At 45.2% G+C, this 27,794-nt stretch overlaps 1 protein-coding gene across 4 annotated transcripts in view; it reads left to right on the top strand.

Annotated features, from left to right (window-relative positions):
• NKAIN1 (sodium/potassium transporting ATPase interacting 1) overlaps positions 1–27,794 on the top strand; it is a 105,164-nt gene that overhangs the window by 18,375 nt on the left and 58,995 nt on the right. The window contains exon 1 of one of the 4 annotated variants that reach the window (XM_048500069.1): positions 5,604–5,623. The exons of the other annotated variants lie outside the window; for them this stretch is intronic. The gene's annotated coding sequence lies outside the window, so the exon portion shown is untranslated. Of the gene's footprint in view, positions 1–5,603; positions 5,624–27,794 lie in introns of those variants that run through there. 4 annotated transcript variants of the gene reach the window in all.

Here is a 27,794-nt window from a genome sequence, read left to right as displayed (position 1 = left end):
ACCTCTGAAGATGCCGGCCACAGGTGCAGGCAAAACGTTAGGAACAAGATCTACCAGACCACAGCCACACAGCCCGGGAAACCCACAACTCTGACAGAGTATTTGGCCTTGCTCATCCCTCCTCTTTGGACAGTGTTTGACCATGCTTGAAGGACAAGTGTTTAGCTGCGTGGAAGGTACGATCATTGTTGCTAGCCTTGCAAAAGAAAATTCCACTCTGCTGTGAGTTTCTCTCCCTTCTCCTTTTGCTCGGATCATTTACTGTGGGGGCTTGACTGTACCCCAAGGCGTCAGGGTATTGCTACAGAACCATCTGTGATTATCAGGCCAGCCGCACCTTTCCTGGAGCTGTGCTGTCAACTTGTGGCGTAAGACGCTTGCGAAGGAGGGCACCCCAGGGGATCTTGAGTCAAGCTCAAGGGATGTAGATGGGCCCCTTGGGCAAGACTTGCTCAGACTTGCGTGATAGCCTTGCTCGTGTTTTTCAAAACAACTAGTCGCTCATACTGTGGCGTCTTTATTTGTCATTGCAGAAAAGTTTTCCTTTACTGAAGAGACATTTGAAACCACCTGGTTTGTCGCACGGTTTCTTTGTTTAAAATAATATTTGTATTAATTTTCTCAGTGTAGTCGACAGACAGAAAAAAGAAATATGACACAGAAAAAAGAAAATGTTCAAGGCAAACAGAGACAAAAGAGAAAAAGATAATATATCTACTCAAGAACTGTATAAATATTGGCTCTAACACATTGAATCTTGAGATAACGAAACTAATATTATTAGAGAGAACATTACACTTTTAAAAAATTATCTGTCTACTTTCCACTGGCTCTACAGCGTCATTACTAAACAATTTCTTGTATCTTAACCATTAACAAATTAATAATCTTCCTATTATTATTTTTGCATAGTCAATTCATAGTCAATTCATTATTTTTGCACAGTCAATTCAAACTAGAAATAAAGTTCCCATTTTTCATCAAATGCATGTTTTGAGTGTCTACCCTGTTTCCCCTAATATAAGACATCCCCGAAAAATAAGACATAGTAGAGGTTTTGCTGAAGTGCGAAATATAAGGCTACCCCGAAAGTAAGACGTAGCAAAGTTTTTGTTTGGAAGCATGCCCGATGAACAGAACACAGGAAAAATAAGACATCCCCTGAAAATAAGACATGGCACATCTTTGGGAGCAAAAATTAATATAAGACACTGTCTTATATTCGGGGAAACACGGTATTTACAAGGTTTTTTAGTTTAGCCATTACAGCGTATGCTCCAATTTTATCTTCCCAAAGTTCTGTATTAAGATCTTTATTGGTTTTCCAACAAGATGCAATTATTACTCTTGCTTCGGTTAATAAATGCCAACATAGTTCATTAAGCTTCTCAGGAGGATTTTCCAGACACTGCATATGGGTTCAGTCCCAGGTTTCTCTGCGTAAAGGATCTTGGCTGCAGGTGTTGGGAAAGATCTGAGGCCACGGAGAGCTGATGCCAATCAGATAGGACGGTACTGGGCTTGATGGACTGGTTGGCCTAAGGCCACTTCACACATCCTAAGGTTTGGGAGAATGGTTGTGGCTCAGGGTTAAGGATGCACTTAGCTGGCAGGAGATCCCAACCAGTTCCTCAGTGCTTGAATTTAACCAAATTCCACATGGCAGGCGTTAGGAGAGACCTTTTTCTAAGCCTCTTGGAGACCTGCTGCAGTGCTGTAGTAGATAGCCATCGCTGGTTCCAGATGGTTTTCAGAGTCTCCCGTTTACTTATCAAAAGGGCTGCCTGACGTGCCTTTCTTTCTACCTTTCCACACCCTCCACTCCCCCGCACCTCCTTCTCCCATTTGCAAGTTTTCCCGCTGCCCATGCTGAATTGGCCATACCTGAAGCCGGCCTGTGTTGAATAGGACCACTGATCCATCATGATCAATGTTGCCTACTGAAGACTGGCATCGGCTCTCTAGAGCTCTTTCCAATCACTGCCTGCCTGGTCTTTTTTAATTGGAGGGGCTGGGGATTGAACCTGGGACCTTCCGCATGCAAAGCGAAGGCTGTTTCATTGAGCCACAGCCCTTCACCTCATCCATATTCCTTATGGCAGTGGTGGCGAACCTTTGGCACTCCAGATGTTACGGACTACAATTCCCATCAGCCCCTACAATTGGCCATGCTGGCAGGGGCTGAAGGGAATTGTAGTCCATAATATCTGGAGTGCCAAAGGTTCGCCACCATGGCCTTATGATGAAGAAGAAGAGTAGTAGTAGTAGTAGTAGTAGTAGTAGTAGTAGTAGTAGTTTGGATTTATATCCCCCCTTTCTCTCCTGTAGGAAGAAGAAGAAGAGTTTGGATTTATATCCCCCCTTTCTCTCTTGTAGGAGACTCAAAGGGGCTTACAATCTCCTTGCCCTTCCCCCCTCACAACAAACACCCTGCGAGGTGGGTGGGGCTGAGAGATCTCCGAAAAGCTGTGACTAGCCCAAGGTCACCCAGCTGGCGTGTGTGGGAGTGTACAGGCTAATCTGAATTCCCCAGATAAGCCTCCACATCTCAAGCGGCAGAGCTGGGAATCAAACCTGGTTCCTCCAGATAAGAGCGCACCTGCTCTTAGCCACTACGCCACTGCTGCTCCTGTGAGGTGGGTGGGGCTGAGAGAGCTCTGAAAAGCTGTGACTAGCCCAAGGGCACCCAGCTGGCATGTGTGGGAGTGCACAGGCTAACCTGAATTCCCCAGATAAGCCTCCACAACTCAAGCGGCAGAGCGGGGAATCAAACCCGGTTCCTCCAGATCAGAATGCACCTGCTCTTAGCCACTGCACTTAGCTACCTTCCCCACTGTCCATGCCGGTTGGGAATCATAGAAACCATTGAACATGTCCTAGTGCATTGCAGTTTTTTTTCCAGAAATGCAGACATCTCTACAATTTTGTCTAAATACCCAGGTTGGACAAAGCAGTTTTTTTTTCAATGTCCTTGCTTCTTGCAGATAGCGCCAACGAAGCTACCTTTAAGGTAGCGAGGTTTTGTGCTGTGGCACGTTCAGTAAGGCAAAAAAATGTGGTTCAGTTTTAATAACCTGCATTTTATTTTGTATTTTGAACATTGCGTGTCACCTATTTGTTGCTTCATGCGATCGCTGCGGACTACGTCTCGTTGCTGAGTTCTCTGATCTTGGATCGTAAAAAAGATGGAATTGAATGGAGCTGCCTTCGCCACCTGTACATCATTTGCCTGACTGCACTGACCAGTGTTTGCAAGTGAGAATGCTGCTTCCATTGCAACGAGGAGTGCCAGCGCTTTGCAGCATCTGTCTGCACTTCTTCAGCGCTGCTGGGCAGTTGGGAGTGCGGGTGCAGACAGGTGGGAGAAGCGTGACTGGGGGTCATTAGCAGAGGGCCCCACCAAAAGTCCTGGCAGTATACCTCGAGGTATATTGACGTTGGCCGGAGATACATCATTGATCACTTCTGGCCCGAGAAAGGTTTATCAATGTCCAAGTCCTTCTCGGCTCTTCCGAGAAAGAAGCCCAAGCTTTGGCAGCCAATGGGATTTCACTGGCTTCCCCTCTGTTTGCTGAATCACAAAGAAGAAAAGTCTCCTGGATGCAATGTTTTGAAATCTTCTGAGCCTGCCAGGGCTCAGCGGTGGGGCTGTAGGCCAGTAGGCCAGTGGGTTGACTCCTGTCCCCTATAGATTGTGTACATGGGAGGGGTGAAGGAAAGACCTGCCAGATTCCATACGTGAGTTTCCAATTACACAATTAAATGCACAATTAGGTATAATTACCAGCCCTCAAAGAGCCGCGACTGCTCATAATAGGCATGTAATCTACTGCAGTCGCTGTTTATACTGCTCCAGCCCTGTTCCCTAATGATTATGGAATGCTTCCACATTTGCATTGTTGCCATGGAAATCGTGTTTTTGGAGCTGACAAAACGCATGGCAGGACTGGAGGTTTTCTTCAGTGGGGTGGGGAGAATCTGCAGCAGTGAGCAGGCACTAGGTCAGCAGCAAGAGGGGAATGAAGCGGTGGAAGTGGACCCGAGACGACTTGCGGACGGGGGCGTGATGGCACCGCAGAAGCTCAGACCAGATGCTGGCAAGCATGTGTGACAGTGATCTGAAAGATGCACCAGAAAAGCAAGGATTTCAGCTTTGCAGTTGTGACTACCAACAGCTCACTCTTTGTTCCCGCAAATGCATCGAAAGTGATTCCAGGTGTCTTGCCATTGGGCACTGTGGCCACGTTGGACATCAGCGAGGCCAGAAAAGTCCCACCCTCTTCGCCATCGGGGCATTTAGTTTCCCTGCCTTTCAAGGAACCACATCTAAATACTGATGTTTCTGCCTCAAAATTGGATTGTAACGCCTCAGCACCTGCAATAATTTTTTTAACAACCCCCCCCCCCGCCCCCCCAGTAGCAGTTCAGAGAGTGCACTGTTCACTTCAGGTTGTTCATCTTGGACCAGATTGGTTGGTCTTTACTTATCCTCATGTTTCTATCCTTCCATTTTTTAAAATGTGTTTTTTTCTGAATATTTGCATAAAGAAACCCTAAACCATCAGGTGTTACGTTAGAAAATTTTAAAACCAAATGTAGAAGTTGAAACACGCATAAAACAATCAAATATTGATTCTTCCAATTGCGAAAGCACTTCAAGGATTTTAATTTGTTTTAGCATCATTTGGTGTCGTCTTGTTCCATTGTTGGACCCATAGATTCTGTTTTTGTTTAAACGCCATATCCACGCCAGTGGTTTACATCCACAGCTGTTCACCTTCTGTTTCAATTTTACGAAATAATCCTGTGCTTGTTTACTCAGAAGTAAGCCTCACTGTGTTCAAAACCAGTGTTGCACAATGGTTAGATTTGAATCTCCACTTGTTGGGTGACCTTACCCCCGTTGCTCTCTCTCTCTGCCTAACCAAGCTATCCAACAAGGTGGTTGCTGTGAAGATAAAATAGGGAAGAGAGGAAGATGTTGTGAGCCAGATTGAGTCTGCATTGAGGAGAACAATAGGGTATAAATACCTAAATAAATAAATCCCAGGCAAGTGTGCATAGGATTGCAACCCTGATCCTCAAAAGTATGTCTGAAAAACCATATACAAACAGAAATAAGAAACCTCTACAGATGGAAATAATAAAATCAGCTTGATGTAGTGGTTCAAAGCAATGAACTCTAATCTGGAGAACTGTGTTTGATCCCCCACTCTTCCACACCAGTGAATCAGGTTTGATGAACCGGGTTTCTTTCCCAGCTCATACATATGAAGCCTGCTGGGTGATCTTGGGCTAGTCGCAGTTCTCTCCGACCTCTCTCAGCCCACCTCCCTCACAAAATGACTGTTGTGGGGAGGGAAATGGAAGGAGTTTGCAAGCCTCTTTGAGACTCCTTAAAGGTAAAGGAAAGTAGGGTATAAAAACCAACTTCTCTTCTTCTTTTAGCAACAAGAACACTCTGATGTCAAGGATCTTCTAAGGATTCCTCTGCATTGCATTGACACCGCCCCCCCCTCCCAGTGTTCAGGGGACATTTTTCCATGACCGAGTGGTTGATGCTGTTCTTGTTGGTGACAGAGTGTAAGCGCACCGGGAACTGTGTCCTCTAAATGTCAGCATTGTAAGCACTGCCGTTTTTCATGTCTCTGAGTGTGCCCGCTTCTTGGTGTATAATTTAAAGTATCTGGGGAAGAATGTGGAGGTGAAGGAAGCCTATAAAAGGCTATTTTGTCTCACAAGGGAGAGGAGGAAGGCAGACTGAAGGCAGAAAAAGAGGACACACTGAGGTTTTCCTGCTCTGGAATTGAATTTTTATGCATCCTTAGTGAACCTGAGACTGAGGTATTTTGTTCTTGTTCTTTTGGGCAAAACTAAAAAGCTGTGTGAGTCAAAGCCATTTTAAAGTGGCCCAAATTCTGTCTTCGCTATCTTGTGCCTCTTTGTATCCTGTCTCTGCCTGGCCCCTCTCCTGTGTGAGGTCAAAGTGGCATTCGTTCTTGATATTTTAGAATTAAATTCTCAGTAGATCCGCCAAGTTTTCTTTCTAGAATCTCACAGCTTGGGGGAGATCTTTCCCAGACTTGCAACCCAAGACACTTCCCCATCTACTTGGAAATGTAACTGATGAAACCTTGGATCTCATGCCTGATCTGGGCTCTGCCACAAAGTTTAGGCCTCTTTCTGCAACTTAATGTACACAGACAAGATAATAAAGTGGGGAAGAAGAAGTGAAATGTTGAGCTGGTAGAATTGAAGCAGAAGAGGAGTTTTGGATTTATACTCTACTTTCTCTCCTGTAAGGAGACTCAAGGTGGCTGACAAGCTCCTTTCCCTTCCTCTCCCCACAATAGACACCTTGTGACATAGGTGGGGCTGAGAGAGTTCCCAAGAGCCGTGACTAGCCCAAGGTGGCTGCTGTGTAGAATGAACTCTATGGCTGGTGCTGTGGGCATCTGTTGGGCTCTCCTTCCCTGCTTATGAGGGGGCTTTCTCTACCCAGGACCCAGCTAAGGTGCGCACATACTTCCCCCGTCCCCCCCCCCCGCCCCTCGGTCTGTGTGCAGTCTAAAGCAGCTGCTCTCCTGCGGATTCCCTAGATCCGAACCTGATTTTTACCACTTAATGCTGCCTCAAGAAGGAGAATGAGTTTGTCATGAGGTAACAGAGAGCAGATTTGGTATTATGGACTGTATTGGTGGTTCCTGATCTGGGGTACACACCAAAGCATTTGGAGGTACGCAAAGAAAATTATGTAATAGGTTTGCTAATATGGGGTGTTCAATTTTAGGGTAACGGGTTGCCAAGGGGTACATGTGTAGTCATACCCACGAGGTCCCCAATGAAGAGACGAGACGCGGAGATTTCATCTGGTGGAGAGAGCCAGTAGCAGGAAGCGCGGGATCCCGTGATCCTGGCAACTCTGCCGTGCGCTCGCCCCTCACACCTTTTATTAGGGTTTCAATGGGGGCGTGTAAAAGGGGTCGGGCAGGCGGGAGAACGGGAGGTTGGGAGAGCGGGAGATCATCATGTGATGCATGATCTCATCGGGCTGCTACGTGCGGGAGGAAGCATCCATGTCTGGGCCTAATCTTCACCTGAGGGCAGGAGCCTTTGTGTCCCTTTGGGTGGGACACCTGGTGACAGCGAGTCGGAAAGAGCAGTGGTCTCATGACCCGTGACTCATGGGGGAGCGGGGAGGCTGGGGAGGCGTGTGCGCTCAAGAAGCTGTCGTGAGTCCGGCACCTGAAGCATGCCCTAGAAAAACCTCCTTCTACGGTTCTGCCGGGTTCGCGGGCTCACCCCTACATACATGAGTGAAAAAAGGTTGGGAACCATGGGACTATACCACTTCTGAGTACAGGGAGGGATGATTACATTTTTAACAAGACCTATACATAAACTATTTCTTAAGTGGAAAGCTAGCACAACATGCGCAGCATTGGGCTAGAACATTTAATCTTGATGTGCTAATTTTCTTCTTTAGCTTTCTGGGAGTTTTTACATTGAAAAAATCTGACTCTCCCTGCAAGTGCTCTAAAATGGTACAGTCTATTCTTCCATCTCCACCTGTGGCATTTGTAGGCCATGCTTTACTCCCCCCCCCCCCGCCCATAACGAAAGGATTGTTGGGAATCTATACTAGCCAGGGACTCATAGGAACATAGGGTGGTTTGCCCAGAATTAGGGATGCTCAAACACCTAGTTTGGGGTACACCTTGTTCTCCAGTTGAGAAGAAGGAGCTGATTTTTAGGTGGACTGTTTGTCTGCTCCTTGTCTTGCTTTTGCCTGTTTGGTAGGTAGCGTCGCTGTATGTATTCCTAACAGTTCAGTACAGTGGAAGCTGATTTTTCACATGTTCTCACATAGCTTGCTGTATTCTACACCACCATTACTATGCCGCTGCTCTTGTTGACAAGAAACTGTTTAAATAGTTCAGTCGGTTACACATCATATGCATCAATTATAAATAAATTCAGTATTTTTAGATGGGGGGACGGACCCTAAGCTGTTAGCCATGTTAATGTCTCTCTCTCTCTCTTTTTTGGAGGGCAGTGTTTTGATGCATGGTTGGTTTTGGAATAGCAAATACAAGTGTGTTCAGCAGGCGTTTGAGTTTGTTGGGTCCAAACCAAACAAACTGGGCGATTGGGGCAAGTCTGAACATCACAGTTAATGTGAAAGTTGGACTGCTGACCGCTTCTTGCAGAATCCCTACCCAGAGTTCAGGGAGGCGAAATCTGTTCAATTTGGCCCTATGGCACTCTTAGTCTGAGCATCAGAGGTGGGCTTTTTCTGTTTATGTGACACCTGCACACAGCACCTCTTTTTCGGATTTCCTGTGGATGCCTGTTCCCTTGTTGCTGCTAGTCAGAGACCATTTGAACAACTGAATCTTCCTTTGTGGTCTTTGTTCTTCGTACTGAACAGGGGCAAGAGCTGTCAACTCCGAGATTTACTGCGTCGACTTGCGAATCTCAGATGCAGGAGGAGAATGGTTCACTGAGAGCCACGGAAGGATGAGCACCTTGAAAAAATGCTTGTGTCTCTTTCAAACCTCTGTCAGCCCGAACCATTTGTCTTTCTGTGGTTGATTCCCCACTGAGGATTAGATGCATGCTGGTCACACAAAATATCCAGGTTTCCAGCAGAACTGCCCACTGCACCAGCGCCGAACAGGTTTTCATCTCGTTTCTGGTGCTCCCCCCTCCCCAAGCATGTGTTATTTTAGAACCTGGAAGAAAGTAGACCCTTTCAAAAAATGCGTGGGCAATCTGGAGCGGTGGGGAAGTTGTGGGGGTGAATCCGGATTTGTTTTTCCCACCGCTGGTAGTGACGTGGAGCCTCCCATCCAATAAGAGTGCAGTGGGTTGTGCATTTACCCAAAGTAATCACTGCATGTAATGTGGTGTGCTGCAGTAATTGTGCATTTACCCAAAAAGTATGGCTCTTTGTGTGTGTGTGTGTGTGGGGGGAACTATGCCCCCTTCTGCACATGCAGAATAATGCACTTTCAATCCACTTTCAATGCACTTTGCAGCTGGATTTTATTGTGTGGAATAGCAAAATCAACTTGCAAACAGTTGTGAAAGTGCATTATTCTGCATGTGTGGAAGGGACCTAAGTGTTTCTGATCCTTCAGGTAATGGTGTCTGCTACAGCAATTGTGTTGGCTTCCATTTTGGGTTGGTAGTTCTTAGTAGAATTAGAAGCTGAGGCGTTTTTGAATTGCCGCTTCAAAATGTAATTGCATAGCAATGCTCGAGCGCCTGCGCAAAATGAAAAAAGGGAGAGGGTTGTTCTTCTGCCTCACAGATGACATTTTACCGCCATCAGGAATAATATGTTTTCAGCAGTAGCCTGTGGAATAAATGCAACTGAAAAGACGGGGTGGGAGGGTGGAGGGATCCAAACAACAGGGGGAAAGGAAGTGTGCGGAATGATTTCAGAGAAAACATTTCCAAGACACAAGGTTTGACCGCTGAGAAAATGTGTAGTAAGCTGTGCATGTGGAAAGGACCTTCCTCTCCCAACTCTTCATATGCACGTTCTTCTGAACACAACAATTTCATTGTTCTTACGCTTGAGTATCTTTTCAATTCCAGTACCCCCATATTTCCCTAAATAAACTCTAAACCTTGCTTTGGAAGGCTGTTTCACGGTAGTGCATTAGAGGCACTTTTAGGAACTTTTTGCTGCATCGCTAAACAGATACTGCTCCCCCCCTCCTCCCAACATTGAACTGAATTCCCTAAAATTCTTTGTTGGGACATGTGTGTTTTGATCTCAACTCAAGTTAGGGAGTCGACACGTAATTAAGGATACACATGAAAAGGAGCACATACAATCACAGGAGAATGCACTCTGGCTCAGCTGTTATCAGGAGCTAGATGGGCCATGCATTTTACTCCCATTCTACAGTCACTCCACTGGTTGCTCATCACTTAGTGGGCTCAATTTAAAGTACCATCTATGACAGTGGTGGCGAACCTTAGGCACTCCAGATGTTATGAACTACAATTCCCATCAGCCCCTGCCAGCATGGCCAATTATGGGAATTGTAGTCCATAACATCTGTAGTGCCAAAGGTTCGCCACCACGGATCTATAATGTACAAAGCTCTTCACAGGCCTGGACCCTCCTATCTGCAGGATGGTCTGTCCCCTTATCCTCTGCCATGACAGTGTCCTAGGCCAGCCTGTGGGCAGTTACCTGGACTCAGAAGACTCAGATACAGAACCTGCTAATGCTGGGCACTCAGAAGTGACTCCTCACAAGGAAGCAGAAGCTGACCATGCTGTTCAGGCAGAGCAGGCTGCTCTTGAGGAAGTTCAAGCAGCAGAGTCAGCTACCAGCCCTTCCTCACCTGATACCAGGCAGCTGAGAGAACCTGCACAGTCCTCCTTCAAGCCCTGTAATGAGCCAGCTGTGCAAAGGAGGCGGAGACAGCGGCAGCAGCAGCTACAGAGTCAAAGGAAGAGTGCTCTTTTCTCTGACAGCTGTGGCACAATAGCAGTGCCTGCATCAGAGGAAGACTAACTCTTTGCTGGATCTCTGCTGCAGCAATCAAGCCCTCTCCATATAAGGCAGCCCTGCCTTGAGCTTGGCTCTGCCAGGGTGCAATGAGTGCACTGCCTGCTGGATCTTCCAGTGCTTGCTATAACTCTCAGTCTGCCTGCCTGCTTGGATTCTAGTGCTTTGGACCTGCGGCTGTCTGCCCTCGCTTGCATAGCTGACATCTGCCTGCAGCACAGACAGCTTGGCTCATCTGAGCAATGTCAACAACTGCCTGTAGGTGTGCCTTCTCTGTTGCAATCCCCATCTTGTGGAACGGCCTGCCTGAGAAGGTTAGGAAGGCTCCAATTCTTCTGGCTTTCCACAAACTATGCAGGCGACAGGGTAGCACTGTTACAAAAGGCTTCATAAACTTACTGGGGTAAACTATTGGGGACTGTGTGTAGTTTCCTGTGGGTTGGTTCCTGTTGTATAATTTTGCATCGTTTAATGTGCCATGTTAATACATATGCTTTGCTTCAGTTCTGGGTTTTTTTTAGACATCCAGTTGGATCTTCAACACAAATCCTATTTCATTGTTTATTGAAAGTCCCATCTTGTTGATTGTATTGATACATTCTGTGTGATCCACCTTTTGTCCCTGTGAGAAATGATATAAATATGTAAATAAAAATTGTTCTGCTGTTCTGCGTGCAAAATAAAGAAAAGCTGTTGTAACCCTGCCCTGAGGGTAGGAGGACAACTAAACCTGGCCCAGGCCCATACTTAGTAATCTATCTTAAAGTATTCTAGTATGAAATGATTTATATTTTTAAAAACCACATTGCATCAGCTGTTAATCATAGAATCATAGTGTTGAAAGAGACCCCAAGGGTATCAAGTCCAACCTCCTGCCCTGCAGGAATACCAAATTAAATCATGTGGTTTTAATTTTTTCCCCTCACTTAGAATAGCCTCAATTTCAGTCAAAGAAAGAGGACTCTGTCAGAGGAAAGGAAAGATGTCATGGTCTCCTTCACTGAGACAATTACAGTAAATATTTCACTTGTGTATGAAAGAAAATACTTCTTTCCCCTCATTCTTTCCCTCACAGCTACCATGTGAGTTAGGTTAGTCTGAGAGTCTACAACTGGCCAAGGGTCACATAGTGAGCTTTATTACTAAATGAGGATTGGATCTCTGATCTTCCCAACCTTAGACCAACATTTTTAACAACTTACTGTTTACATACTAGAGACTTAGTGTAATTCTCCAGCTGCATCTCAGAATGTACTGACTTCTCAGACACCTTGGCCTGAAAATATGGGAGCACTTGTTTGGTTAAAGTAGGATCCAGGATAGCAGAGTCATCTTCTTCTCCTGGGGGCGGTGTCCATCTCCGCTGGGTGTTTCTCAACCTTCTGTTAGGGAGGCAGGCCTAAACTTTCAATTTCCTGTCCCTGGCTCCTCCTCCTCTTAGTCTCCAGATACTTTCCTACCTAGCTAGGGAGAGCACCTATAGCGTTTGGCTCCGCTATTTTACTCACTCCTACCTTTACTTTTCTCTTACTCTTTATTCTTCCTCAACTACCCGCAATCTGAATTCTACTTCACTGCGGTAGGTAGGGTTCTTTCCCTTAAACAACCTCCCCCCCCTCTTTCCCGGCCAAAACTAAAAAAAAACAAAATAGTAATGCCGGTGGCTCATTTTCACCTCCCAGGCCCCAATTCGCTAAGTCCACAGCGGAGGCCACCAGATCCTCCACCTCAAGGTCCCTCGACCTAACGGGAGGAAAGAAGCCACCCACGAAGGGAAAATCCGGAGAAAAACGTAAGCCGGACGAGGAAGCCTCCGGCGCATCCCTTGCCACTCCCGTTTCAAACGCGGAGGCAAAGAAACGATGCACCGAGCAGATGGAAGCGCCGGCCCCTCACGAGCTTCAATGCTCCCAGAGCGAGGCATCGGCTGCTGCCCCTCCCTCCCCACGAACCTTCTCGGAACAAGACTCCGAAGACAACTTCAGGCAAGACATTAATGACGAGGGAGGGAGCGGGATGGAAATGGAACCGAGGGAGGATTCTGGGGACGAACCCTTCAACCTCCAAAATATGACCGCCGCACAATTTTCCCAAATTCTCAAGGCGGCAGTAGCAGAACAGATGCAATCTATTAATGCTCCCACAACACGGCGCCCTCTTCACAAGAGTAGCACCAGCTCCAATAGAAAACGCACTCCCCCAGATCAAGCAGGGAACCCTCTAGCCTTCCCAGGGGAGGAAACATTCAGTGGAGATGAGACTCTGGAAGAACCAGAGCACTTCTCAGATCAGGAGGAATCTCCCCCTGAAACACCAGATCATTTCACCAGATTTTTCAAATTAGAAGACCTGCCCATGCTAATAAATAAAACCATCTCAGCCCTAGAATTACAGGATGAGGAGGGAGCCCAAGACCCATCTGCCCCATCCACCTCCACAAAACCCGTTAAAGGGAAACCTAAAGGAAACAAAAAATTTTTTCCCTCACAATGACTCAGCCTCCAAATATTTTCCCATTCCGGAATACTTAGAAAGAAAAATTAGAAAGGAGTGGCAACAACCAGGGGCAGCAAGAGGCTTACCCTCCAACATCAAAAAACTATACTTGGTACCAGAGTATATTAATTCCATGCTAAAAGTGCCCCTAGTGGATGCCCCAGTAGCAGCACTCCAATCAGGAGGTCTGGTCTCCAAAGACGGAGACGGCTCTATTAGAGATGCCATGGATAAGCGTTCAGATGCTTCACTAAGAAGGGCCCACGAATGGACAGCCACCGCAATGAAGGCGTTAGCACCATCAGCAGTAGTCGCACGCGCCCTCTTAGTTTGGTCAAACAGAGTCATGGCAATGATACCACCTGAAAGCACGGCGCTCAGGGAGGGCATCCAAAGAATTCTTTGCGGAGTCTCCTTCCTAGCCAACTCAAACTTGGATACCCTCCTCCTCTCAGCCAGATCCATGGCAGCATCCATAGTAGCCAGACGCAACAGCTGGCTCAGGGCCTGGCAGGCAGACCCCCACTCCAGGGTACTGGTGGCAAACTACTCCTTCCAAGGGGAAATGCTATTTGGCCAAGAGTTGGACCAAGTGCTCACTGAAACAAGAGACAAAAAGAAAATCATGCCCAAATTTGTGAGAGCCGATCGACCTCAATTTCAGAGAAATACATTTAGATCACACCGCACATTACCAAGAGCTCCAAGAGACCTCCCCCGACAGAACTGGAGACCCCACAACTCCTTTCGTGGCCGTGGCTCCTTTCGAGCCCACCACTACCAGTCCACACAAACCAGAGCAGACAAATTCGGAAAGTTTGACAAATCAGGTAAACAATGACGCCGACACCATACCAGTGGGAGGGAGACTCTCCCACTTCTCCAAACAATGGAGAGGGGAACACACAGACAATTGGGCACAGGAAATCATTTCCTCAGGCTACCTCATAGAATTTGCTCACATTCCAAAACCACGCTTCTTCCAAACATCAAATTCCAAGAACCCCTCCACACTGTCCCGCAACCAACTAGCAGTCCAACACCTACTAGAGATAAGAGCAATAGAAAAGGTCCCCTCACAGGAGAAGTCATTAGGCATATACTCACATTTTTTCACAGTCCCCAAAAAGACCGGGGACTGGAGAGCCATTCTAGACCTAAAATACGTCAACAGGCACATCAAACTTCGTCACTTCCGGATGGAATCCCTCCGCACCATCACGGAGGCACTTCGCCCAGGGGAATTCCTTACATCCCTGGATCTAACGGAAGCTTATCTTCACATAATGATCCACCCATCACACCGACAATACCTAAGGTTTGTCTCAAACAACCAACACTATCAGTTTCGTGCCTTACCGTTCGGCCTCTCCACCGCGCCCAGAATATTCTCAAAGGTCCTACTAGGTCCCATAACCCTACTACGCAAACAGGGAATTCACACACACCCCTATCTGGACGATACCCTGGTCCGATCTCCCTCCAGGGAACAGGCACTAAAGGACATCCAGATAGTACTCCTCACCCTAAGACAACACGGGTTCTTGGTAAACATAGCCAAAAGCTGTTTGACACCATCACAAGAAATGGAGCACTTAGGCGCCATAATTTCTACAACAAAAAATCGACTCTTCCTTCCCCCGTCCAAGATTGCATCGATTCAAAAGAAAACGACAGCAATTATCCTAGCCAGACAATCCTCTCTACTTTGTCTCACGAGCCTCTTAGGCCAATTCATAGCAGCAATGGACATGGTGCAATGGGCAAGATTTCATGCACGTCAGCTACAAATCTTTCTTCGTCCATTCCAATTAGACATCATGAGAAAGAGAGACCGCTCACTGACCCTGAAACCATCACTGAAGTCCAACCTTCGTTGGTGGACCATCCAAAACAACCTATCACAAGGGAAGACCTTCCTATTCCCCAAGCGCCCACAGATATTCTCGGACGCCAGCCTCAGGGGCTGGGGAGCAACCCTGAACAACAACTTCGTACAAGGGACCTGGAACAGCACAGAATCTGCACTTCCAATCAACATCTTAGAAACTCAAGCCATTCTCCTTGCTCTCATACAGTTCCACCCACAGATAAAGAATCAACATGTCCTCATACGAACGGACAACGTGGCGGCCAAAGTATACTTAAACAATCAGGGAGGATCCAGATCCTCAAGCCTATATCGAGAGTCAGCCAAGATCCTCACATGGTCAGAGAAAAATCTAAAATCCATACAAGCAGACCACATACAAGGAAAACTAAATGTCTCAGCGGACTGGCTGAGCAGATCCACAATCCAAGAGGCGGAATGGTCAATCAACAGAGAAACCTTCCTTCTCGTCTCCCAATACTTCGGAATGCCAGAAGTCGACCTGTTCGCCACTGCGGACAATGCACAGCTCCCAGCTTTCATGACAAGATACTTTCACCCAAGAGCATTAGCAGTGGATGCAATGACAGCACCATGGCCACACACTCTCTTGTACGCCTTCCCACCACTCCCACTCCTTCCCAGACTCCTCAGGAGAGTCTATCTAGAGAAAGCAAGAGTAATACTCATTGCGCCACACTGGCCCAGGAGGCCCTGGTTTTCGACTATAACCGAGATGTCAAGCAGACCTCCACTGAGACTCCCACCGATACCAGACCTACTCCACCAGGGCCCAATAGTGCATCCAGACCCCGGCTGGTTTCAGCTAACCGCTTGGACATTGAACGAAACAACCTAAGGAACAAAGGCTATTCTGACAAAATAACTAACACACTATTGGCATCACGTCGCCCCTCTACCAACAGGATATATAACTACACCTGGAAGGCCTTCTACAGATGGTCTAGTCGTAAGAAAGTCAATCCACAACACCCATCTATAAACAACACCTTAGAGTTTCTCCAAGATGGAGTGGATTCAGGCCTTAAAAGTCCACACTACGTAGACAGGTGGCCGCCCTCACTACAGTATGGCCACTATTCGAGGGAACCCCGGCATCCCGACACCCAGACCTACTCAGATTCCTAAAGGGAGTTCAACAACTTCAACCTCCAACAACTCACAGATTTCCATCCTGGCGCCTGCACTCTGTTCTAACCGCGCTCACCAAAACACCATTTGAACCGGTACAATCTATCCCCATCAAGCGGCTACGCATGAAAACTCTGTTCCTCATTGCATTAACATCGGCCAGACGGGTCTCAGAAATAAGATCCCTATCGGTAAACAAAAACCTCTGCATTTTTCACTCTGACAAAGTCATACTTCGCACAGACCCAACCTTCTTACCGAAGGCAGCATCTCGATTTCACCTAAAACAGGAAATCGTGATTCCAAACTTCTGCGCCAACCCCAAACACCCACGGGAACATCTGTGGCACAATCTGGACGTAAGGCGCTCCTTGAAGGCATTCATCATTAGAACAGAGAACAATTGTTAACTGCGAAACTGAAAGTCTTCCTTCATCAAATGTGACAGCTCCAAACATAGGTCACTTCAGATGTCCTCTACCGCTATCAGTTCGATCCCTTAAAAAACTGGCATGGCAGAAGCCCACAGAGAGCTCTGAACTCACTCAGTGCCTACAGGTTTCACGGGCTAATATTCCATTAGATGCATAGCAATGCTGCCCTACTGCACCATGGATCTCTCAGTAGGAAGATATCTGCGGAGAGCGGCGATCTGGTCTTTCTACGCATCTACATTTACCAGACACTACAGACTTTCACTCCTTATTGGTCCAAAGCTTCCAAAAGGCATTTGGACAGAAGAATCTTGGAACACATCATAGAGAATGACGGTCCCCACCTACATCGAGGGACACTAAGCTCTGGAAGGTCCCAGTTCAGCTGAGTATGGGACTCACCTGCCCCCAGGAGAACGTTCCATTGGACACTTACCGTGAAGGGCCCTTCTCCTGGTGGGCTAGGAGTCCATCTCGACCCTTCCCTACTGTCTATTCAACAGGATGCGTTCCAAATTTCTATTTTTCTGAATACCAGATAACACAATTTCAGAATTCTAGCACTACCACATTAGTTCATAAGTTTACACCTAGAGACACAGTTACAGTTACAGTTATACATTTTCTGTCACTTAAGTTCACTCCAGTTACCGGAGTACTGCTTATACTGTTATTCCTGTTCCTAATTCTTTTTTCGCTATTCTTAAATACTGCTTTGACAGTTGTACTGGAGACTAAGAGGAGGAGGAGCCAGGGACAGGAAATTGAAAGTTTAGGCCTGCCTCCCTAACAGAAGGTTGAGAAACACCCAGCGGAGATGGACTCCTAGCCCACCAGGAGAAGGGCCCTTCACGGTAAGTGTCCAATGGACTGGTTTCCATATTTGGAGAATCAACTTTATCCCCCACCCCACCCATGTACAGTTGCACAGAGACAACCAAAGAAATTTTGGAAAAGAGAAATATTCCCTTCTCCATTTCTTTTTCTCTAAAGCAGGGTTGCAGGATTCTGAAATCAACTAAACTTCCACTGTTTGGGCATAGGCCTCTGCTCACCACTACCTCAACACACAACTCCTAATATTTGGTCAACAGGCTTCTAACAACTTCTAATATTTGGTCAACACCCCTCAAAACATCCCAGTCTAAATATAAAATGGGGAGGGAATGGAATAACCTTGTCACCTCTAGGGAACCACTTTTTCCTGACCAATTGGAGTTTTTTAATTGATTTGGGGGGGAAGACCAATGTATAGTTCATTACAATAGTCTAGTCTCGATGTTCTCCTGGAGGCGACTGAGGGCATCTTGGATGGGGTGATTTCCCAACCCTTTCTCAGGAAGGCAGGAAATAAAACTTGCTACTTTCTGTGGAAGGCTTGGGTGTCCATCTCATGCTCCATTATGTTTCCTGCCTCAAACAGGGAGAGCAGTGATTCTACTGAGCCTCATAGCCAGTATAGGTTTTCTCTTCTTTTTAGTGTTTTTTGTCTGTTTTTGTCAGTGGATATTCTCATAGTTAGTTCTGTCTGTAGGGCTTGTTGGGCTGTAAGAAGGGAAAAGGAAAACAGGCATTTTGTTTTGCCCACCTGAAATCTGAGGTCAGCAAATGGGGTCTCGGTCCTTTTCCCCTCCACAAGAGACCTTTAGCAGGTCTTTAGCAGAGGGGACCAGAGCAGCAACCCGAAAAGGGTCAAAAGGGTCTCAGCCAGCAATCCCTACCCAGGAGTCAGTCGTTTCAGGAGGGGTTGCCCCTTTAAAAAAGAACGGTGCTAAGAAGAAGCAGCGCAGGGATGCCCCTGGCGTAGATCTGGGGTTCCAGATCAGCCATATTAAGTTAAGAGGCCATTTTTCAGGCTAGGCTGAACTGGAAAAAGCCCTGGGTTGTTGGTTTTTTTGCAACTGCTTTAACTTGTTTTATTAACAATTAGGTCATTTAGTTGTGGAAGAGATTCCTCCGCAACTCTGGCTTTTGGCATGTTTCATACTATGGCATACATCCTGGCACTCAGCTGTGTTTCCAGTCCCCATCCTGAGCTACCAGTGGCCATGTAAAGGCACCAATGAGGTCATAACTCTAACTCCCCCCCCCCTTTGTCATGGGAATCTAATGTCATATGCTTGCAGCTCAGTGTCACCTAGCTTTGGAAAAACTGAACAGCCTGCTTTAGATACTGTAGTGGACTGTCACTTAGTTCATATAAAACACATTCCAAAATCTACATTATGGTTTGGGGTACCTTCAAAGTTATCCACCAGTTATCACCAGTGGTGAAAACAATTTAAAGGCAATAATGGACTTTTCCAACATTTGATATTAATTGTTCTCATAGAGCTTAACTTTTCAGGAATGATTTGTAAAAAATAATAATATCAAGTTTCAGATGATTATATACAAAGGATCTTATGTTATAAGTGCATATCCTTCAATTCTCTGACAACCTGTTACTAGTATCTTACTTCCGCCTTCTTGTAAGGTAGATTGAAGCTTGGTTTTGATGTGACCCTTCTAATAAAAGGAAATATAAAATCCTTACAAGACCTCTTGGTTGACCATAAGTCTTTCCTATTTAAAATTTCGTCCTTGTAACATCTGAAGTTCTATCCAGCTACAATAAAAATGTCTGACGTGCAGAACTTCGAAAGAATTAAGTGTTCTGATTCATTTTGTCGCATATCTCTGGAGAAAGCATAATCACATCTTTATATTTAAAAAAATCACCAATTCTAATTAGATTGTCTCTTTCCCATAACCCAAAGCCTTCAAAACCATTATCACAATTAAAATGAAGCATAAACATTCATTTTAATTGAGATGGTGGCTTTAGAAGGCTTTGGGTTACGGGAAAGATACAATCTAATTAGAATTGGTGATTTTTATAAGGATGCGATTGCGCTTTCTCAGAGAGAAATATGTGATGAAACAAATGGTGAAATTGGCAAACCAAGTAATAAAAGACACTTCTCCCATAGATATCTCCAGCCTCGCACGCCGCATCTGCCTTTAAGGAAAAAAGGCCAATTTATTTTTAGTTGCAATCAGTAAAATGCTTCAGAACTGCATTTAAAATAGTTCTGCCTTTGATTTACCGAAATATATATTTCAAAGTAAGCATCGTCATCTATAATGTATCTATAATGGCAAGGAAGCCGTTGTTCATATTGTTTCCCTGCGTTTTAAATTTAATAATTTATATGTGATTCTCCTTTAGGGGGAAACCCAGCCATTTTAGAACTTGATAAGACACAGGGTGGTGGTGGGGTGAACACAAATGCCATCACATCTAGCTTGGCCCTAATCTATCTGCCATACTTCCAGGTTGAAACATTCTTCGTTTTGCAACTTTCATTTTGTGCCCTGTTGTGTGTAGTTTAAAACCATCCAGTTCTTTTCTCCCCGGCTGCAAGTATTTCTATTTCCAGCATGTCATCTTTCCAAAATACAGATAACTCAGTTTATTAAAAAAAAATCTGCTTTCTGTTTTCACAGTTTTCCTGTCTTTAATCTGAAACATCAGTTTCTTGTTTCGACCCTTTACAACAGGGGTGGGCAATTATTTTTCCCATGGGGCCGCATAAGAAACAGAAAATATTGTGGAGGGCCGAGCCAAAAGGCAGGGGGGCGAGGTGCTTTTGAAAGCCCCGCAGAAGCCGGCAGCCAAAGCAACCGGCTTGTGCGGGGCTTTCAAAGGCGCCTCACTCCCCAGCACGGCAGGGGGCCCAGTCAGGGTCATCCGGCGGGCCGGATGTGGCCCGCGGGCCGTATAATGCCCAGGTCTGCTTTACCACTGAAACAGGGATATCTGTGATTAAAGGTAGTTTAAAGAGAGAGCAGGTTGTATTTATTATCAAATTCTGTAGAAGCCTGTCTCTGAAGATATAGGATAGTAATTTATTATACATGTATGTGAGATTTGTTTACCTAACAAGTTACTTTTCAAAAACAAGGGTACATGGGCATACACAGTCGCAGTTTTTGTACTTTCAACATCAGGACCTGCGCCAGCGTGGTGTAGTGGTTAAGAGCAGGTGGATTTTAATCTGGAGAACCAGGTTTGATTCCCATCTCCTCCATATGAGCAGCAGACTCTAATCTGGTGAACTAGGTTTGTTTCCCCACTTCTACATATGAAGCCTGCTAGGTGACCTTCGCCTAGTCACAGTTTCTCAGAACTCTCTCAGCCCCACCTTCCGCACAAGTCGTGTGGAGAGGAAAGAGAGGTAAGCCACTTTGAGAGTCTTATGATTGAGAAAACTGGGATGTAAATCCAAACTCTTCTTCTGTCACAATTCAAACTACTTTTGAAATTTCCCAGGCACCAATAATTTAGTAGATTCACAATTACGAAGCAGTGGGAGAAGATGCAGAAAACATGCGCGATATGATTTTGAATGCTTTCCTGCATCTGCCCTGATCCCTTTTTTGTCTGTTATTTGCCCAGCCCACCTGACAGAAAACAAATAATAGTGTGTGAGATAGTCGTTTTCTTGGTTATCTAGATCCTACTGTTGATGTTGGGGGTGGGGTGGAGGAGCTGTGTGGCTTGTGTCCCTCCGTATTCTGCCCTTTCCATTTTCTTCTGCCTGACTCACAAAGTGAAACAGGTTCCTTGAATGGTCCAAACTGGATCACAAATTGCAAGAACTGTGCAGTAGGTTTGATTGAGTTCCAAGCATGCAGCAACATGGCAAATGTTCTTGGCTCATTCATGCCACTGACCGTGGGTGCTGTAAAGGTGCTCCTTCAAGTGAAATGTGCCTATTTTGAAGTGACACATGACTTGGGCAAGATGACTAAAGATATGTAATCTGAGAATGCAAGCTAACTAGGAGCATTTGGAAACAGTGGACCTTTGGTCGGCTGCCTTACTGAAGACTACCAGCTACTTTAGTTGTGAAATCGAGATGCTGCTTGTTTCAAATTGTGAGAACATGGGGTGCTTGGGAGAGATTCCCCCCAAACACGTTCTTTGTGAACATCGGTTATGATTGAAAGCATACTTACTAGCACAGAGGTCTAAACCCATGGCTCTCAACACAGATGTCGCTCGGTTTGGAACCAAGCGTGATTTTTGAAAACAGAAAGTTAAGTCTTTAAGTTAAGGTATGATGGAGGGAAATGTGGGGTGATAGGATTATCAAACTGTGTAGGGAAGAACAGGCAAAGATTTTTGTGAACTAAAGGATTTCTGGGTAGGGTTGCCAAGTCTCCACCTTGGGGTCCCTCCCTCTGCCACTGATCAACTCATCAGTGGTTCGGGGGAGAATTTACCGCCAGCAAGTGGAGGCCTACGTGGTCAGTTTTGGTCGGACGACGTCAGTTTTGGCACACACCAGAAGTAATGTCATCACAGTGCTGACAATGTGAGGGTGCTCTGGTATTCGGACAAAAATTCTATGGTAAAATGACTTCCATCATCGAATTTTTGCCATAATGCCAGTGGGTCCCTCCACTGCTAGGCCGTGATGACATCACTTCCGGAGCGCACCATTATCGCATTACTAGTGATGCCAGCCTAGGCCTATCTTTCATGCCAGTAAGTCTCCACCCCAACCTCTACTGATTGCAAGAGAGTATCTGGCAACCCTGCTTTTGAGAATTGGTTTGCAGAAAGAGAAATATGAATGATGAACAGGTACAAGGAATCCAAATGGGATTCAGGTTTTATGTCAGTACATTAAAACAATCACACAGTGTTCTTTTTTGCTTGTTTATTCATTATTGTGAGACCTCATGTATGATGCTTCCTAACAAAGAACTGCAAAACCTTTAGGGATTATGAATCCACAGGTCAGTAATGTTGAATCTTTTCAGTTGTGCAGATGGGCTTTCTTATACTGCCTCTTTGATTCCTCACTCTGAGTTTTGATGAATGAATGAATTTATTTTAAAAGTTGACAACCAGCATAGTATACAAAACAAGATCACCAGTATAAAACCAACCATTGACTTAAATACCAAAATACTACAATATCAGAACTGATACAATTTACATATCCTACCCTGATTTAGCCACATACTAAGCAACCTTAACCATACAAATACAGATGTAGATTTTCAGTCCAGACCATAAGTATGTCTTTCCCCATGTTTAAGTAGTCATCACTTAGAGGGCTATGTGATTGTGGGGGGGACTTCCCTATGACCCGTCTGCCTCCCAATTTTTCCTCTATCTAGAAGGCGGTAAAACCGAGCTACAGTGCCTTGAAATACAGTGTTCCCTACATAGGAGCAGACATCCCAATTTATAGCTGTTATTCCTTTTAGGCAATCTAGCTAGCAAAGGGCCTATACTTTCATTACGAATCTTGTCATAAAAGGGACATCTGAGAAACATTCAGTGAGATTAGTAATTTCTAATCGTGTTTTTTCTCACTTGTAATTTCTTTTTATTACACATATCTGTTTTGTAATTTTGTTGTTTTTGTATGCCAATAAAGGGCGTTGTTGACATCTGAGAAACATATGCTCAGTTGTATCTGTTTCCTTCAGTGGGCAGGTACATATCCTCTGGTCATAAGGGGTTTTCTTGTATCTTCCTTCCGGGACCAAAGTGGGGCAGGAAGTTACTTGTTGCTTGTGTGAACACTCTGCTCACCTCACCCACTTCCAAGAAGTTCAGGTATACTGCTGGGACAATTTTGTATCTTAAGTTATCCGGAGAGAGGTATTCTGGAGTGATGTAGTTCTGTTTGTCTCTCTATATCCAGGACTCTCTGTTTAGCTAGTGTTCTTGCTTGTTCTAGGCCCAGATCTTGCTGGCTTGGATCGAAAGCTCTATATTTTGAAGCATACTTAACACAGCTCTTTGCCAGCAAGATTAAAAACTATCTTGAAAAAGCAGCAGTAGGAGCCTTGAGGGTTAAAGGTAGCCAGTAAGCCATTTATGGATTGAATTTTTTACGAATTTGGGCCTCCACCGTAGGCATCCCTGTTTCCAATCTACTCCACATGTTGGAAATGTTCTTAGGCCCCTGCAGTGGGGACTGAAGAAATTTGGACAGCACCCTTTCCAGAGGTCTAAATGAAGGAGATGGAGGTCCCCAAAAAACCCTGTATATTAACTGTAAAGCTGATTTAGCTTTAAGAAGTTTGAGGGCTGCTGGAACAAAGGAACCTGATCACGTTTTGGAAAATTTCAGGATATTTGTGTGCAGACCTTTTCCTCAGTAGCGGCCATGGCAATGTGATGTACAGCTTTAGCACCCAAGGCCTGTAAAACTACTCCCAGGTATCTAAAACAACGGACTTGTTTGATCTTGTTTCCCTGTAGTTGCCCTCTTGTCTTGGACCAATTCCCAAATGCCAAAATCTTGGTCTTTCGATTGTTAATTTCCGATTGTTCCTGATTACAGAAATGGGCCAACTTATTAAAGACTCTCCTCAGACCAACCGGTGTTCTAGATAGTAGAACTGCATCAGCTGCGTACAATAGTACAGAGATGTGCTGATTTGCTAACTTGGGAGGATGCAATTTGGGATTAATCAGAAAGTCCACCAGGTTATTCAGATAGAAAACAAACCACATTTTGATTTAGTTTGGCTATTTAATTATAAAAAGTTGGTGACCCCTGTCCATTGGAGTAAACATCATTGAACTTAATGGAACTTCTCAGCATGCATGTTTAGGAATTGCACTGTCATTTTAATATCCTAAAGTTCAGCTGTCCCTTCCTGATTGTGGAGAAAAAAGAAAAGAAAAACCCTTAGCCACCCCGAGCCTTTAATTGAAGCAAGCAACCGACAATTTTGAAGGATTGGCAGCACAAACAAAACTGGGGGAAATTCAAACAGACAGATGGATTTTCTGTGGAAATCCCTCTGCTTGGGGCTGAGAAAATGGAACTGAAAATTGGAATTCCTCCTGCAGGGTTTTTCCACATCACTAGTCCTAATAACCTAGTCTGGGTAGCCATGACCCCTGCAGAAATGTTACCAGCATGTGTACATTCAGACGAGACCGAATAATGTGCATCCTTAACTGAGGGCAACAGTTTTCTCTTTTACCGGCCTCCAAAACAGATACCAGGACAGCTGTGAACAGAGATAAACACCAGCTTTTAACTAATGCAGGCCTCCATAGAACCCCAATGAGCTGTGGAAAAAATGGGTCTCTAATTGGAAGAGACATAGCAAGGCTTTGTTGGTCTTCCCATCCCTTCATAACAAAGGTGAGGTACAGATACTATTTCTCTGCTTACTCAGAGATTCTTTGAGCTATATGACTGGTGTAGTATTTCTTTTTTTTAAAAAAATACCAAAACCTCATTTTTGTGGTGGTGGGGCTGGATCGGTAAGAGTTTTCCTGTATTTATGCAAACTGAATAACCTCCACAGGCTGCAGTGGCTGATTATTTTTAATGCAGAGTCTTGAACAAAAGACCGCGGAGGCTCAAAAGGTCGGGGCGGGGGAGGGGGCTCTAGATCAGTGAGTATGTAGCAGACAAAACTGAGGGCGACACTAATTATAGTTGAGGGGGGAAGCAAAACCCCCAGAGTCTTCAATGAATTATACATGGAACGAGGGAGCCCGTGCCCCACTTCTTTGGTGACATCAGGGCTTTTGTCTGCAGACCATAACCAGGTCTGTGTGTTTTGCTGGTAATCCTCATCCCGAGAAGCCTCAGAGTAGATAAGTGTAGAGTAGATAATATGCAGCTGTAAAACATACATTGCCTGCTCCTTAAGCGTGAGAGTAATATCTAGCAAGTCCTAAAACAGAGTATTTATTTATTTATTTATTTATTTATTTATTTATTATTTCGATTTTTATACCGCCCTGTCCCCGAGGGGCTCCGGGCGGTGTACAACAATTAATACAGATAAATACAGATAAAATAAAACAACAACAGCCCATAAAACTCCGACATAAAAACATACTGAATTTCATTAAAACAGCGGTAATTTCATAATAAAGGCACCCGGAGAATCCTTTCCTTTAAAACCCTCCCCTGGGGAGTAATCGGACTCCTCCATAGGAGGATAATCTTGATGGTATCGAACAGGGGGTTTTGTCTGGAAGGGCGTAAAAACTGAACCTAGCCAGCCTAGTTTGAGAAGGTGGTCTTTTTAACATAAATTTGTGGGTTTTTCTGGTCTTGTGGTACTAGAAATTCAGTACCTGATCAAAATTAACAGGACACGCTAAAACTGGTACCCATAGAAGATGGTCCTGACTTTGCAGATTCGTTCAAGAAGGCTGTTTGTTGGCTCTGTTGGAAAGTTCTGCATTCCACATGCTAAATGTGCAGGAATGTTTGTGAATGGCTCCCAAACATCGGTGCTCTGCCTCCTAATTTCTCATGGAGTCAGCAGCCAAGACTTTAGGCGTGGCAGTTTCACAGCCTCCTAGTTACCTCACCAGTATTGTGGAGGGCCGTTGAAGAGAGCTACACTAAATACTGGATTGCTTAAATCCAGTTTCTCAAGTAACTTTACTGTTGGTTCATCTTTTCTTGTTGCCTATTTCTAATGTTGTGGATCACTGTGTGGATTTTGTGGCTTAGATCTTCGTTGCACTTTTGTATGTTTTAATTGGGATGTTTATAATGTTGTTTTTATGCTGCCACGCTGACTCCGTTGGTTGCTTTTATGTTCTGTTGTTTTCCTTTTTTTCTTTTGTAGCATTTATTATTTCTTTTGCTTATTCATCTCTTGCATAAATGTTGTAGAAGGCTGATTAGCCCTCCCTTGGTTGGATCCAGTGCAGCATTTCCAAAGCTGCAAGGATTTCTGCCCCTGGAGTACAATTTCCTTGGCACCTTGCTCTTGCGCTACTACAGTGGAGTGGGCCCCTCCCAAGAATAGGATTTATGGGGGCATAGGGGGCTGTTATGTGAGGGGGAGAATATGAGCTGAGAAATTCATGCTTTGTGCCTGCGGCATTGCTTCATTGTGTTCAAACCTTCTATTTACAAAGACTTGGGCCCTTTGTTGAATATAACTCGGGACAAATCTGCATTCATCCCCCACCCCCCATCAGTTTCTGACAAAAGAACGCTGCATCTGCTGGTGGTGGTGGATGTGGAAAATGATTTCACTAATATCCCCCATCTTATAGCAGACGGGGGGGGGGGGGTCCCCTTTGAAATTCTGACAAAGCATGGTGGGTGCAACCACAAAATGGCTGCCACAAAATGGCTGCCTCAGGAGGTGGAGCCAATACCGAATGGTTGCTGTACCTGCAGCAGCTTGCGGCATTCAGTCCACACGAGTGAAGATCCTTGTATATGGTAACGCAGCTGCGCAAAACAATGTTCTTAAAAATCTGCACTGCCAATCAAATCTCCAGCGGCCAGTCAAAAGTCTTGCTGAGCAAAAGCATCACCTGATCCCACCTACCTTCTAAAAACACTTGATTGGAACCAGGAAAGATGGGAACCATGGTGTACCCAGGCACCATGTTAAGACCCTTGCTGTAGATCCTCCCTTCTCCTGGTGTGCTATCCAGGAAGGTAACCTGACTTCCAGCAGCAGAAATTTAGTGAGGGGTTAGTGGGCTTCAGTGGAGCAGGAGGCAGGAAAGTCAAGCTCCACAAGCAGTTCTCAAGAGATGTATGGTACCGGCCATTGGCTTGGATCCAGAAAGTACAAGCAGAAACATAAATGTTCCCTTGTACAAGATTTTGAAGAACATCTATCTTGCTTCTCCTTGTAGACAACCAGTATGGTGTAGTGGTTAAGAGCTGGGGTGGACTTTAATCTGGAGAACCGGGTTTGATCCCCCACTCCTTCAAATGAATGACAGACTCTATACAGGTGAATTGGGTTTGTTTCCTCACTCCTTCACATGAAGTCTTCTCGGTAACCTTGGACAGTTCTGTTATAACTCTCAGCTCCACCTACCTCACAAGGTGCATGTTGTTGAGGGGGGAAGGAAGCCAACTTTACACTGCTTTTAGACTACTTTTGGTAGAGGAAAGTGGGGTATAAAACCTCCCCCAAACCAAAACGAACTCCCTGTATATTATAGAAATTGTCCAGAAGTTGGTTTCACAAGTGGGGATACAGTGTTATACCTAGCACAAACATCTACCACAGTCTTTTTCTTTAACTTCTCCATATGGAACAGCTCTAGCCCAGGTGGAAATTGTACACCAGTTGCAACCCATTTTAATTAAATAATGTTGTGCTTCCTGGAAAGGTGTATTCTACCACTTTGGGGGAGCAACTGAAAATGCCTCTTTGCTAGAGCTGTCATTCCCTTGCCATCATGGCTGGTGGGAGAAAAGTAGTCTAACATTTGCTACTGGGTAATAATATGACATCTGTTTGGAAAAAAAATCTAGAAGGGTCATCAGTCACGTCT

The sequence above is a fragment of the Sphaerodactylus townsendi genome, linkage group LG06, assembly GCF_021028975.2.
Source record: "Sphaerodactylus townsendi isolate TG3544 linkage group LG06, MPM_Stown_v2.3, whole genome shotgun sequence".
NCBI lineage: Eukaryota > Metazoa > Chordata > Lepidosauria > Squamata > Sphaerodactylidae > Sphaerodactylus > Sphaerodactylus townsendi.
The sequence above is the reverse complement of the archived record's forward strand: the minus strand, read 5'-3'. Positions and strand labels throughout refer to the sequence as shown.